General features: G+C 45.1%; 1 protein-coding gene across 1 annotated transcript in view; it reads left to right on the forward strand.

Moving 5' to 3' along the window:
* Positions 1–1,450: 1,450 nt before the first annotated feature.
* Positions 1,451–15,838, forward strand: part of nek7 (NIMA-related kinase 7) — a 46,885-nt gene continuing 32,497 nt past the window's right edge. Inside the window, exon 1 of the mRNA XM_029828005.1 lies at positions 1,451–1,755. The gene's annotated coding sequence lies outside the window, so the exon portion shown is untranslated. The remainder of the gene's footprint in view (positions 1,756–15,838) is intronic.

Raw genomic sequence — 15,838 nt, forward strand, 5'->3', positions numbered from 1 at the left:
CAGTGATGTTTTTACTCTTTGCATTAGGAAACTCTTAGGAACTTTTCTACAACTGGGCATCAGGGTGCGTCGTGCAAATGCACACTTGATTTGTCCATGAATCTTCATAGGCAAAGCTAGCATGTTTTTACAATGTTGTCGACTCTACCTCCTGGGGAAATAAAGACATCTGTAGCATCCTTTATTCATCAGAAACTGTTTCATTTCTTTGTCATTTGGTTCAGAAATGACATGTAATAATCAGTAATATCAGGAAAACATAATTGTTGGCCTGGCAACACCAAACTAAAGGATTGGTTCTTTTTCATAAAATATGTAACTATGCAAAAAATCTAATGTGCATGTTTTTAGTCTGTGGGAGGAAACTGGACAACACCCACACAGGCACTGAGAGAACAAGTAAACTTTACAAAAAAAGACCTGAGCTGGAATTAAACCTTCTTGCTTTGAGGTGAATGTGTAAACCATGTGCGGCTCTGTAATTAGGATGAAATTTGTGTTATCCTCCAGTTCATTTTCAGTTTATTGTGTATATTTTCACTTCATTAAAGTTAATTGTAGGACTGCACTTTGTTGCACTGGTGTGTCACACTAATTACCTAGCAAAGTCATGTAAAGTCCTGTTGTGAAACTGTAAAGGAAAGGTATTCAAAAGCAGGAAAACACATGCTAAAACATCTGTAATTAGCTTTGAATTTCTGATAACATACATGGAATGTTTGTCTTTACTAACACCACAAAGAGCATCAAAAGATTCAAAAGGTTACAGGTAATACAGCTTTAATGTAAACATTCAGTTTACCAGCTTAGCCAACGGATCACTGGGTGATGATGAATTAGCTAATATGGCTAAAATATGAATTAAAGGGCTGTCATTTCAATTCTAAAATTCATTCTAAACTAATGAGGAAAAAACAATTGAATGTTATTCATTTCCAAAAACATCAAACGATAATCTAAGAGCCCAAACTGACAGCGGCTGTTGTACATATGGCAAACTGGCCACACTGGACCACACGGTCACATGGTGATGGCAGTTGGAATCACATCTCCTGCTGAGATCATATAGATTTTGCAAACTAACAGCGTGACAGACATCATTGGGTCCATCCCTGACCAATAACATCATTTCCTAAGCGCTGATAAGCTCACATACATAATGCGGGTTGGTATTTTATACCATAGCCTAAAGTGTTGAAGACCTAGTTATTACACTGAAACCAAAAATTGACATTGACCTCTATTTTGAAGTATTGGAAGAATCTAGCTCTTGCATCTGCTGATACCATTCACAAAACCTTTAGCTCCGTTTTCATGACTCAGCGTTGTTAAGGATGACACGGCCGTTATCGCCACAGCCGGCCCCAGGACCGTCCGAGACCGTCGCGTGTTCAAGTTTCAAATCTCGCGGGATTTGGCAGGTTTGACACTCGGCCCTCCCCTGCGCGCTGGGAACGCTGCCGTGTTTACATTACTGTCACACGGGTCAGGAGTGCTGCCGAGAGGGGCCTAGTGGAGAGTCTGCCCGAGAACACGCACGCACGCCGCGGCTCGGTTTACAGCACAGGCTCGCTTCCTCCGACACCAAACTCAGTCGCGCTCAGGCGGCGGTGCCACGCAGGAGAAGAGGTCGACCGTCCGGGAGCGACCTTGGGACGAAAGGGAAAGTCAGTGCAGAGACGAGCGGCGCCATAACCACCAGGAGAAAGTTTGAGAGCGAAGCAGCGATAGCTTAGCAACAGTGCCGACTTCCTGGTAAGAACCGAGACCCCGTTAGCGGAGAGTGACGGCAAAATCTCGTCCATTTCCAGAGCAACAGCCGCTTTAAAACTGCTTAAAACCTCTCTTTGCCTCGCCCGGGTTGTTTGGGGATTCGCATTAACACGAAGTGGAGAAAAAGTTTGAATATTTGACGCAAACGCCGCCTTGACATTCACTTGGAAAAAAAGTTTCTGCTAAGTTCGTTAGCCCCCTCGTAGCTTAGCTCGTTAGCCGACTAGCCAGTTATCGCTACCAAAAGTTGACACCGTTATCATCTTTAAATGTCTACGTCAGTTAACAAAATATATTGTAAACTATAGAGAATAACCTCCATATCACGGTTTCATTAGCATGGCGACGAAGCTTTGTTACCACGATGAAGAAATAAAATGAAAAGAGGCCAGATAAGTTGGCCTTTTACAGATGCCATGCTGAAATAAGGTGAAATGCAACATTTCGAACTTGAAGGAGCTTAACTTTTAAGTTTGACCCACAGTATATTGTGTAGTGTGTGTGCATTAACATCAGCCAAGTGTCAACTTGTACTATAAATCAGGAATTCCATTGGAAATCCTTGCAACACAAAATACGGCAGCTGTTTTCCTGAAATACAGAAAAATCTCAGGCTTGTGTTCATGTGCTTAGTCCAGTTTGTTCATGTGTTTAGTCCAGTGTGTGCCGATTTCAAACCAAGATTAAATACAGTGAAAGTTGAGCTGTGTGGCCAGTTAAATGTGGTTTAATTGCACACTTTGCTATGTCAGATGCAACGCAGTCCATGCAAATCTAGATCATGAACCTGGGTTTTGATTTAGGTCAGCAGTGGGTAGCCTGCAACCCTAAACTGGCTAACTGTTATTGTCTATAGGTTATCCTGCTACATACTAGTGCTGACTGACCACAGGGAAGTGAGTTGGACACTTGGAGGGACTTCTGAGGTCCTCTGTGGAAACTATGCAGGATGGAAAACTCTAGAGCGGTTTCAAAAGTTTCTGAAGTCGTATAATTTTGGACTTAAAGGCTTCTTGTAAGTTGCAAATGCACGGTTGGATTTTGTTTTAACTTTATTCCAATTGCTGAAGGGTTTATTTCTGTCTACAAGTTTGTTTTTGTTTTTTTTCATGCTGCGTAAAAACTCACAAGTGTTTATTTGGATGAAAATGTTCGGTATAGTTGTACAGAGACGGTTTATTTGAAATGACAAAAATCAAAAAAATGGTGAGGAAATGTGCCTTCACCCATTACACTGAGCGTGAGTCACGGCTGGTTTCTGACTCACGTTGGCTACAGCGAATCCACTGATTGCACTGTTGTTTCAATGCGAGTATTGTACTTTAAAGGACTAAATAAATGTAAGAAAATAGCTTAAAGGGGTGTTAGAGCAGAAAGAGGAGAAGAATCCTGTTTTGCACAGGTACCTTAGGCAGTGCTTTGCTGCCGTTTAGCCCGTCTGGGGGGGGTCACACGAAGGTGCAACACTGTTGTTTTTTTTTAATGCCACGTTGCTGTCGTTGCCAATCACAGCCAAATAATTCAGGCGTTCCACAATCAAATTTGGCGATGCTGCAGAGGGATGATTCAGGCGCACGCTAGCAGGAACCGACATACCTTGTTGACCCAATTATTACTCACTTCTCTGTTGCCACATTCGATCGGCGTCAAAGACAACAGGCTGGAGTCTGCCAGCGTCATCAGGTGATGCAGACGAACGCAGGTTTTCTCTGTGAAGTTGAGTTTCAAGGAGTGTGTCACGAACCGGATGATCGGCGAATGGCTGCCAAATGTTTGCATCAGGGATTCCTGCCAGGATCTGCTGCTTTGAGATTTAGCTGACGGGGGTCGGATTACTTTAGCCACACTTTATTGTTCTGGCTTATTTCACTGTTTGGATTAAATGGGGGGTGTTGGGGGTCGGTTGTAACAATAGAAAAGGCGTGTTTCTAAAATTAGCCCCCAGTTTGTCATCAAAAAAGCGTTTTCCCTCAAGAGTTATTTAACCACGCTCTAAAGGAAAGATGCTCCTGCTGTTATTAAGGGAGAGACCCGGATATTAAAAAGGCTTTCCCTTGGATTCAACTCGGGTCTGTGTTCTGACATATTGATCAGAGGCAAACATGTAAATGGAGTGAGTTCTGCTGCAGCCGGAGAGGAGAGGAGAGGAGAGGAGAGGAGAGGAGAGGAGAGGAGAGGAGAGGAGAGGAGAGGAGAGGAGAGGAGAGGAGAGAGGACGAGAGGAGAGGAGAGGAGAGGAGAGGAGAGAGGACGAGAGGAGAGGAGAGAGGACGAGAGGAGAGGAGAGAGGACGAGAGGAGGGGAGAGAGGAGGAGAGGAGAGGAGAGGAGAAGGAGAGGGGAGGGGAGGAGAGGAGAGGAGGAATCTGTCCCCTCAGCAGCCACTTGGCGCGCTGGAATTGACCAAACGCTGTTTCCTGCGAGTGTTTTCTGTTTCCAGGCCCGGAGCAAGAGCCCTTTCACTGGATTAAAGATCAGATGAGACGTTTGTCATCTGACCACTTTAACAGTCATCTTGCCTTTGGGGTTAGTGAAGAACAAAAAAAACTGTGAGCTCTGTTTATTTCCTCTTGCAGCAAGATGCTTCCTCAGGCCGTCTTTGAGCTACATTAAGCACTGTCTGTCCCATGTTGTCAGAGACCTCGGCCAAGCGTCCTACAGAAATATGGCTTCCATAGGTATCGGATCACTGCTCGGGACACAGCCAGTCTCTCTCCATCATTGGTTCCTGCGTTCAGAATAAAGAAAGGAATAAAACCAAGCCTGATCTGTTCCTCAGGAGAGTTTGGAATCAAGCCTTTCCTTTCCAGGCTGTGATTGGTTAGAGTTTAAGGTCTTGGGCTCTCTGTGCAGCTTCGTAATCTCCCCTCGCACACTCAGCCAGTCAATATTTTTCATATCCATCTCCTCTCCGTCTCATGAAGGGTCACTGATGTATCAAGCGCTCAAATATCCTTGGAGGATGCCTCGCGGCTCCCCGCATCACGTGAAAGTTCTTAATTTCGCTGTGGCATTGATGCCTTCGCTCCGCTGGCTTCTGGAGTGCTCTGGGGGGCAGCCGACTACAAAGACATGCAAACACACAAATTATTGACCTCTGACCCCCCCCCCGTTTGAAGTTTATGAAACGGCAGCGGATAATTTCAGTGCGAGTTGTTTGAGAGGAAGGTTTTGCCCAGGCGTTGTATTTTATTTTAATAACAGCAGTGAGCTTGTGTTTGGCCCTGAATGCTGCTCTTCCTGCAGGAGAGGGAGGAAAGGTTTTTTATCCTGCTTAAAGAAAGCAGCACCATAATGCAGCGAGGGTTGATCAAATATGGATGCAGAAATAAACGTAATGAGCCCAAAGTGCTCCTTAGAAATGTCAAAAATAAGGCCCCCAGGTATGGCATAGATGAGCTGTTAAATATGCACGCATTGCATGTTATAGAGAGCTATTTTTAAACATTATATGGCAACTCTGGCTTGATCGCAGTATGTAGTGTAATTTTATCCATTATTTCCCAATATCTAGTATTTTCTGGCAGTTTCTTTATTTAAGCTACTTTCTAAAAGCGGCCACAAGTGATTAGTAGTTAAGGTTTAGCCTGGCATGACCTCTTCTGGAATTCCTGTCTTTGGTTTTTTTAACATTGGAGATCACTCTCCAGTCGTCCCCTCTCCTTCTCCATCTCTTTTGATTATCCCCGTGCAAAAATAGGAATCCCTCAGGATACAAATTCACTTTCGCAGAATAATTACAAGATGCTCTCTGCCACTGTAAACAGCACATCAGTGACAGTGACAGCATCCATTTGTCACGAGATGAGACAAAAGCAGATTCAATTTGTGCTCGCGAACAGAACGAGGGAGGAAGTTTATTTTGTGCGGCGCTCGCCGACTGCGCTATAGGCGTTTGTTCCAGCCTCGTCGCAAATGAGCCCTAATGTTTCACAGGGGATTTGCTGCAGACAGGAGCAACATTTGTATTAAACTAGCATCTTGTCTTTGACAGATTGTCTCTCGTGTTATTGTGCCGCGGTAATGTCGCACCAAAGGCATTTAGCGAGGGGCTGATCACAAGATGTAAACCCAAATTTGAGAACGTGTCCCACGTTCAGGCTTCGCATCCATTTTGCTTGGGTTTGATGAGGTGTAGACCCTCAGGGTGCTGGAACACACAGCCCTACACACACTGATAACCTAGCAATCGCCTGTAAGTACACGTTCTGATCCAGTCTTCCACACCAAGGTGGTAGGGTAGGTAGTTCAAGGATGTCTCCCTTCCACAATAGTAATAATAAGACGAAACCTCGTGGGTAGCTGTGTGCTAACAGGAAGTTGAAGCCTAAAACTGTAGGGCTTTCTCTCTATTTGTGCTGACAGCAAGTCGAAGTTTCCTTCTCAGCAGGAACAGAGAGAACCGGTGGCATACTGAGATTAAAGCAGCTATTTAAGTTCAAGGCTGAGCCTCTTCTCAGCTGAGCATCATTCTTACAGTCATTTGATAACAGTGGGATCTCGGCGGATGGCAGAAGTTGCAGGCCTGACTGTATCTGACGATTCATCTGATTACAAACGGCTGAAGGACAATTGGGCGACTCTCCCCAACTTGCTTTCCCCTCGATGCGTGTGGACCTCAGCTGTCCCGGCCGATACGGGCGCCGTGATGGATACTGCAGGCGCTGGACCGGTAAAACGGCCAGATCATGTTTCTGCTTCATGTGCTGGTCCTCTCTGCTGCAGCCCTCCTCTCCACGTGCACCCTGACTCACAGCGGTCTCGCGCGGTCCCCCCGGTCTCTCGGTCTGGCCTTGGGCTTTGAGGTTTGCAGTCGACACCTGGGGACACGCAGGAAGAAGACGAGTCATAATGAGAAGGCGCCCTGGGCTCCTGCTGCCTAACCTTCCCTCCAGCTCTTTTGTCTCTCTCCCTTTTGCACTTTCTTGCCATCCATCTCCTCTCCGGTTTATTATCGCCTCTTCTCTCGGACCACTGTACTGTTTGAGCCTTCACTGGTGTTGGCTGCTTCTTCCTCGCGACTACGACTGTCTCTTTTCTTTTTTTTTATTGGAAATTTTATATATTTGACCCGAACCCATCTGTAGTGAAATATTGAGGTGTTAAAGGCATAAAACTCACCATGAGAGTACATATAAAGAGCTCATTGAGATAATAAAATCAGCCAGTAAATATATGCACAGTTGTAAATGCAGCCTAGATCTACGGTTCCCTAATGACACGGCTGTTGAAACTTTTACAAACCTAATTAATTTTTGCCCACTTTGCTTCCTGTATTTGGCAGCAGCAGCTGTGATTCTCGCAGCTTGATATGTGTCTTACTTCTCCATATTGTCATTATTTATTCTGGATTGTATAATAGAGGCTGTTCATGGCGCCTCCTCAGTCCAGAAGTCGCATTGATCTCAAAAAAGGTCACTTAGATCTTCACAGTCGCTTATTTGACAGATTATTAGGCACAGTTGAACATTTCACTTGCCTCAGAAGGATTCACCGATCTGGATTAAGCTAACGTGTGAGATCTGAAATCACCGGTTTTTGTTTGGTGGGGCAACATCTGGACCGATGAAGCACCGCAGGCTGAAGGTCATGTGGCAAGAGGAAGCGTGGAAAAGATCCGTCATTAACAATGCTTTTGTGCTTGGAAAGATTTGGTAATGACCAGACATGTTTCGCTGCCTCATCCTTTTTCCTGCCTACATTACTAATGATAATGTGTCATCTGCGATGAAAAGAGGATGTAACGGCTGGATAATCACTGCCCTAAAAGAAAGGAGCGATGCTTGCCCCTTCTTGTTTTTAAATGCACATTTACATGCGTGACTTCTGTCTCCGCTCCTTGTTTTTCCCTCTGCATCTTTGGCCAGGAGGTGCTGTGCACTGTACTCGGTCAGACAGTGCTAGGCAGGCAGCCTGGCTCCCTCAGAGCTTGCAGGAAGCTGCAGCAGCGGGGGAGAGGCCTGGACGGCGCTGCCGGCTGGCTCCGTCAGAAGTCCTGCCAAGCCGAGAAGGAGAGACCTTTGCCAGTACAGGATCGGGGCAGCGAATAAAAAAAAAAATATTTTGCAGATGTCTGAAGGCATTCACGAGGAGCCGGAGTCGGCTTTCTGGAGTCTATAGCTGCCTTTAAGTGCGAACAATGCTCACGTGAACGTTTTCCCCCATAACGAGAGCGAACCGAGACGAAGGGGGTTAATAAAGAAGCTCTAAGGAGCGTCGGAATTTCTGGAAGGGTGTGTGGCAGGAAGATGGCACAATGCTGATCTGATTCTGGATGGGCTGGTTGATTTGGTTTAGCCGCGTTTGAAGTTGGGTGTGTAATAGTCCTCTGCTGTGAACGCCTGGTAGGGTTCCAGGCCGACTCCGGCTCGACAGTTTAACAGTGAATATTTAACATTGCGCCACGCTGTGGGGTTTGGCTGTAAACAGCAGTCAGCAAGCAGCAGCAGGCTGCGTGACGCTGGGCCTTGATTGTGAAGCCCACCTAAAAACAACACACGAGCAGGAAGCACATCTTGAAGTTCTGATTTTAGAAAAAGGCAGATGGCATTGGCTGGTGGTGTCACACTGGAAAAAAGCAAAACACTAGGATCTTCTGATGAAAGCAGCTCCCGCTCGCTTTGAACAGCGAGTCTGTCATGGTTGGTGTCTGCTGTGTGGCTCCGGGTCAAACTGTGATACGCAACTCCTGGAATTTGTGCTTTTTAAGTTTTTCATGTTCAAATGGTCTGAGGGGGGGAAAAAGCGCGATAACAGGAAGTTTCATTAATATTAATATTCTCCTATGTGAAGGAGGCAGGGAAGACCTATCTGGCTTAGCTCCTTTCAATCCCTGTTGTGGAGCGTTTCTCTCCCTCTTTCTGTTTCTCATGCTGTCTTTCTTCCCTTCCATCCTTCTCTGCACTTTCTCTCTTTTTTTTAGAGCCAGGCTCCCAATCTGATTCAGATATATTTTAATATACAATATGGTAATGGCGTCTTATGACATCGGAGGCTCTGCTGCATTTTATATCTCGGTTCCTAATACTTTTTTTGGAGGCGACAGAAATGACTCATAATGTCTTCATTTTCTTTAAGAAAGGAGGTTTATCTGCTGGGGGCTGCAAGCTCCCACTCCTTGATTTGCTCACTTCACTTGACCTGTAATTGATCGCAATTAATCAGACTTTATATAATAACGTAATATATTTTCTTGGCCATCAGCAGATTGTGGTCGAGCTCAACAGTGAAGTCGAATCAATATTATCGCCACCTCGCGTGGATGTGCCAAATGAGCAGGACTGGCTGGGGTTTCATAGATAAATGGATTTTTTTTAAAATTAGAATTATTGTGTTGCTTAGAACAAAAATCCAACTGGATTTGTGTTACTTTTTCTAAGACGTTTCACCTCTTGTCCAAGAGGCCTGTTCAGTTCTGTATTATATCTGCTACAGGAGGAATCTGCTGGAACACAGAACGGTGGCCTGTTCACACCTCAACCCCATCCAACAAATGTGGGGGGGGGTGGATTTAGCTTCAGTGGCTGCTTCCACCAGCTCATATTTTGATTTTCGATACCTCACACACTGTATTTGTGAGTAGGAGGGTTGGCCTGGTGTGTGTGTGTCTGGTAGAAAGATGCAGACTGTGACTTTCATTCACATGAAAGAACCTCAGCTTTTTCTCTTTAGAGGAAAGTTGAGATAACATAACAAGGCTCCGTAATGATTTACAGTCTTAATTAGCTGTTACCTGCAGCCATAATTTATGCAGCTGTCTTCATCTCGTCCAGCGCCGTTATTGGTGTACTGGTCTGTAAAATACACTAATAATGTTACGCCTCCTGCTTCTAATCAAGGAATTTAGAAGGTTTTGTAATGAATTTACAGGAAGAATCTGATAAGGATCTTCACTTCCTGTCTTGTATTGGGTTTGTCACTATTGTGGAATGAGCTTTTTTCAATACGAATCCCTAATATTTCACAATAGTCTCCTCCTCTTTAAATCCCACTGTTGTCCTCCTGATCCTACTCTAAAATGAGATTAATGTGTGTGGGTTTTACAGATGTTGGCTGAACGGATGCGAGTGTGTGTGTAAGAGGATGGTGGAACAGGTCTGACATCTCTTCTGAACTGAAAAAGTAAATCCCTGCAGGCAGGGGCTGAAGACGAGGGAGGAGGGCAAGAAGGGAGAGGTGTGACCCCTCAGGGGTGAAGTTATCCTCCAGTCGTCAGCTCCGTTACACACACACGCGTTCACACACACACACACACACACGCACACACGAAGGTTGTGTGTCGGTGTGCTGGCTGATGCACTCATGCAAAAAAGGACGAGTGCCCGAGGAATGAAAATAAGCATTGGAATTGAGCGTGCTTGTGTGTCTGCTCATGCATGTTGTTCCTCAAGCACATGATGCCAAATCTGTTTTTAAACTCATTTTATAATAGAATGATTCAGTTGCACTCGTTTTCTGATTTTATGTGAGGAGCTCCCCATTTTAGCGCGATCGGGACCCGTGATTGCGAATTGTTGAGAAAGAATTGTTTTATTATTGTCTGCGAAACAGGAAGTAGTCGTTTTCCTTGGCAGCGTGACTGTAATACGGGTGCACACACATGCTTGTGTTCAGTCCGAGTACAGCGTTTGACCCGGGATTGAGTAGCGGTGCTCTGGATTGGGTTAGATGATTGGCCGTGCGTGTGTACGGCCGCCAGCGGGGCCACCACAGAAGCCGCAGTCGGCTGAAACCCAAGCAGAGACGGAGCCAGGCTTGATTTTTGTGGAGCCACGTTCCCATGCACTGTCACTGCGCCTGCACTCGTGTGACTGTCTGTAAACATAACGCCACAGACAGCCTGTCCTCATCTCCTTTTCAAAGGAGGAAATCACTACAGTTATTTTTGGTTTTGGGGAGCCTGGATGCTTTTACTACCAAATCGGTTCTGGTCCTTTTCCCCCGGCCTCCACAGAGGTACATGAGAAGGCCTGGACCCTGAGAAGCCCCAGCACGAACCCTTAGCCTTCATGTTAGCGCTCGGCTATGTAAAAGGACATGCCTGGGAACTGCTCCTCTCACATTACTAATGTTTTGGACATCTTGTTCTTGTCATTTCCTCTCATACAAACCTTGATGCTGATGCAGGGTAACCGCTTCAAACTGTCCAGGGAGACGAGGGAGGAAAAACCTGCTTGAAGGGAGTACGAGAGACCGCTGGTGTGTAACGCAGACTAGGCAGCAGATGTTTTTTTAATGGGTAGTTGAGAACCTTAATTCGAGAAGTTGGATCACTAACAGTTGCTGCTTTATCGGTGCTGTTCACAGGTAAATAATTCTCACTGTTATTGTTGGAGAAAATACATGAAGTCATGTGAGATCCCCGATGGCTGCTGGTTGTGTGACTGTAGAGGCTTTATGGTACAAAAGTGTCAGGTTTACTAATTCATTAACCAGGTCAGACCTGAAAAAATAGTAAAATAATTATCAATACGTTCAAATGTAGAAACAGAGACACTATCTCCTGATTTAGTGAGAAGCATCTGTGAATTTTGTGAATAAATGGCTGACTTGGCTCCTCAACTAAAAAGAAAGCCTTTAATCAAACAAGTCAACCAAATAAAGTCACCAAAGCCGCATTGGTTTTCATCGTGCAATCCTCTCTGGGAAAGTCTCATAAAGATGTGGAGCTGCTCCTTCTCCACATGCTGCGTACATCTGTTGTTTTAAGGATTATCAGTTAGGGGATGTTTTCCTGACCAAATTCCTCCTTTCAGAACTCCCTGCAGGGTCACCGATGCAGACGCTTCCTTCCACGTTTTCCTGTGCCCGTTCTGTAAGTGGTGAACGCCTCAGATACACGTGGCCGATAACGGTCACACCACTTAAATGACATGAAATGGCTGAGGTTATCATACAATAATATCCAAATCCACAAACCTTTGACACACCTTGAAACTGTGTGTTGGGTTCAAACGACCTGAAACATGAGAAAAACAAATGAGGCAAAGACAACAGTTCTGAATTTTACAAGGAGAACGGAGAGATGTGCTCAGTTCCAGATCTCCAACACGTTCTGACGCACAACTTCCGCCATCCTTCTTTTATTGAAATTAGGAGGTTCCTAGTTACACAGAATTCAAATGTGCCTAAGGGAGGGGGGAAACACAAGATAGCAGGTCCCATACAGAGCAAAAGACCGTAAATCATAATGGTGAGATTATACGTAGGTCTTCACTGATTTGATTAGCTTAGCTCGCAAACAGCACATTCTTCCATATCAGGCAGATTAAAAGAACAGCTCCTGGGTCAGGCTCTGCAGCTCTATCTCCAGTCAATGCCACTTCCAGACCAGAGAAGTTCGAGTTGACACATCAAGCATCATGAACATTAAGCATTAGCAAATAATAAGAAACATCAAGTAATGAGAAGCAATATAACGAGAATAAAGAATATAACAAGGTAAAAGCAAATAAGAGATAACTTTAATATAATGGATCTAACACTGGGAAAACCTTCTCAATCTTACACAATCAATATGAGGAAAAGAGACTGGAGGTGACAGCTGATGTGTTATGGTGTATTCACACCAGACGGAACAGAGAACTTTATGTACATTGAGTGTGAACACACCGTTTTATTGATTTACAGTATTTCAGAGAGGTGCAGAGACTGAGGCACCGTGTTCTCTTGACTAATTTTACTCCTCTGAATCATTGTGTTTGATTTATTTGTTCATTTCCAGGTTGGCAACATTCTCCTACTAGATTTTTCGGCTCAAAATGTAACATGTTGCAGTCTTACTGAGAAATGTAAATGTAAAACAGTCCCTTAGATGGCATATAAATCTGAGCACGACATTCTATTATTTCATGAAATTTCCCTCATTGCCCCCATTCTTTTGAAAAAACAAAACGTTTAGCCCTCTAGCCATGCAGGCTAACAGAGTCCCTGCCCCATGGTACAGGATGTCACATCCAATATCCCTGTGCCAGAGGTGATGAAGCTAATTTGGTGGTCAGTAAGTGACGTGGGTATAAAAAACAAGCCTTTTTGGTCCTACAGCAGTGGAGTGAGTCGTGCCTGCAACGCCAGGGGTAGTAATGCAAGCCTCGGGATCTTTTTCATGCTTTATTCTGCAAATGTTGGTGACCATGAGTGGTCTAAAAGTTAAAATCTACTGATTAAAGCTCGCAAATGCTTTATGAACCGGATTATCGTTCAATGTCTGTTCAATGGCTTGTTGTAGACCTGATTTATTTTCCCTTTTGCGCAAGCAAAAAGTTTAGAATAAGAAGCAGTGAAGTTGAAGCTGAACTCCTGACACTTGCTGGGTCATGGAGTAGGATTTTGTCTGCTTAGGTGCCAGGAAGGGTAGACCGTTTGGCTCTTGTACAGTTACAGCCTTTCAGCTGAAGCCAGATTCACAGATTTTGTGAGACTGTGATCACTGACCTGAACCATCTGCATCAGAAAAGCAAAAGTGTTACTCTTAACTTCGAAGGCATCGATCAGATGCATTTCAAGAAAAAGAAATTGGTGCTAGATGATAAATACCATGACCGTTTTAACATTTCATTTCTGGCTGGCTGCTGTTTGACTGGCTTACAGGCTAAAGACAAGTTGGTCCAGAGTTACAACCGAACAGCGATGCTAGCTGGATATAATTGCTTGCACTTGTTATGCACTTGGGTTGAGATGTTTAGCGCATGATGTGGTTTTTCCACAATTACACAGCTTGTAACATCCGTTTAACTATTTTTCTGCACAAAAGGGCTGAGGAATTCCCAGCCTGCCATATGCACACAGGCCAACAGATACAGAACAAGTCTATCTCTGCCTTGGCATCAAAATGTACCCATGTGCATGTTTCCCACTGGCAACACAAGAATTACAGTGACAAACGTGGCCAAATAACTAAAAATAACAGTCAAATGGCCCTTGATTTAAATGGCAACAATATCCTCCCGGTAATTGTCCACTTCCAAGTTAATGATTCTGATCCACTGCTACTGTTGTAGCCCATAATTAGAATCTCCTACATTGTAAAGACTCCTGACATTACTTTCTGCTCAGGCAGCCAGTGTAAATTAAGTGCCCTTGATTCTCTTTTACATATCATACATTCGCTTCCTATTTTAACTGAGGTGTGATTGTAACGTGGCATTTTGAAGGGCTGCGGGGAGGTGAGTGTGTGTGTGTGCAAGCATAGCATAAACCCCCAGGGTCCCCTCTCCTGAACGCCTGGGGGGGTTCTCTCCTTCACACAGCCTGCTCCTTCTCACACTAAGCTGCTTTTTGAGACATCACACAGCTGTGTAAATGTAGCCGTGTCTCTGCATACTTTGCCCACAGTTTTGTCTTGCCTTACACAGGCACTAATTTGTCAATATACATTGTTTATTCTCAGTGATTGACAGGATGAATTGGCTACACAGGAAAAATAAGAGGGTGGTTTTAAAAGAGGGAGAGCCCGTGTGGCTGACAGTGGGTTTTTTGCCTGGAAGCCTGGCTGTCTGTCACTCTTCTTTTATCATTGAAATTAGAGTTTATCTTTTACAAGCTTGAGTGGAATGTTTTTGTTTTTCAAGTGATTATTAGCATCCTCCTCGGCGGCCGTCTGCATCTGATGAAATGAGCACATCAAAGTGTATGCGGCGCTAACGAAGCAGCGAGCTGGTTGGCTGGCTGGCTGGCTGGCTGGCTGGCTGGCCGGCTGGCTGGCTGGCTGGCTGGCCGGCTCCTACCTTTCGCTGCAAAGCACCTGCTGAAGTGACAGGCTCGCAACAAAGGGCCCCTCTACACAAGAGAGTTGTCAGTGCTGTCGCAGAGAGCAGCCAGGACAATGGAGCAAAGAGGTGGCCTGGGCCATTAGTCACGTGCCAACTCGTGTCCAAAACGCACAAAAGCTGGAGAGCACGTGGGAGCACAATGGGGGGAACGTAGGAAGGAAAACGGAGAAAGGAAGGAGAGCGGCTGACACCTGCATGTGCTTGAGTTCTTTTATCAGTGGTAGGTATCTTTACCATCTACTCTATAGTGGCTTAAAACCGGAGAGGAAAACGGAGGAGGAGGAGGAGGAGGACACACATTCACAGGTGTGGATCTTTAAACTGAAACATACACAAACAGGAAAATAAAGCTCATAAATAATTGTAAGTTGGTGGACTTTGGTGGCTTCCTTATTTCCATGTCATCGCTGTGCTTCCTCTAGGGTGGGGATATGACTTGTACATAGTCACACAACATGGCAGGAATGACTAGGATCAGTGGGAGAGTACGGACCTCTGCCATTACCGGTTCCCCTCCTAAGTTATGATTGACGTGCAGACTCCCCAGCGGCTGTGCATTTGAATGGGACCGGGACTGGGTCGGATCTCTGGAACAGCTTTTCCTCTGATTCAGTCAGTATAGCGTATGCGTTGAGAACAAAATGTCTGGGCAGGCTGTGAGCAAACAGGAAGTCTCCTTATAGTGTGCACATGAATAATGAAGGCTACACAGAGGGCTCCTCCATGGCTCTGTCTCAAGTACAGGAGCTGGGTCACCCTCTGGAAAATTTTAGATTCCCCAGATTTAGTATCGTTCAAAAATGTAGTCACCTCTAGGTTTGGTGAACGTCCATCCCTGGAGAGGAACGGTCCCCTGTTGTATGTTTGGGCTGTTTTTGGGAGGACAGAAGCAGGCTGAACACAGCTAACAGTGGTCTGATCTGAACTGCTGTAAAACACTGGCTACAGTCTGGTGGAGGCCAGACTTGGGCTTCCTGTTCAGTAACGACTCCCGTTTGATGCCAGTGTTGTTGTTTGTGTTTCTGACATCTTCTGATATCAACTTTGTGCGTTTGTAGCCAGATTTGAGAAAGAAAAAAGTTTCGGTGACTCTATCCCGTGTTTGGCTGGCTTTGCAAAACCAGTCTTCAAAGGTTTGTGCCTGCGTCCTCATGTTGTTTTTCCTTTAGATTGAAAGACAATAAAGAGTCTTGTCTCTCATTTCATTCTAGCTCTTTTCCTCTCTGGCGTCCTACGAGCCCACTGGAGACGAGCGCGCGCACATTAGACTAATGATTTTGAATAGTGATTAAAATG

This window comes from Takifugu rubripes, chromosome 20 (genome assembly GCF_901000725.2).
Source record: "Takifugu rubripes chromosome 20, fTakRub1.2, whole genome shotgun sequence".
Lineage (NCBI taxonomy): Eukaryota > Metazoa > Chordata > Actinopteri > Tetraodontiformes > Tetraodontidae > Takifugu > Takifugu rubripes.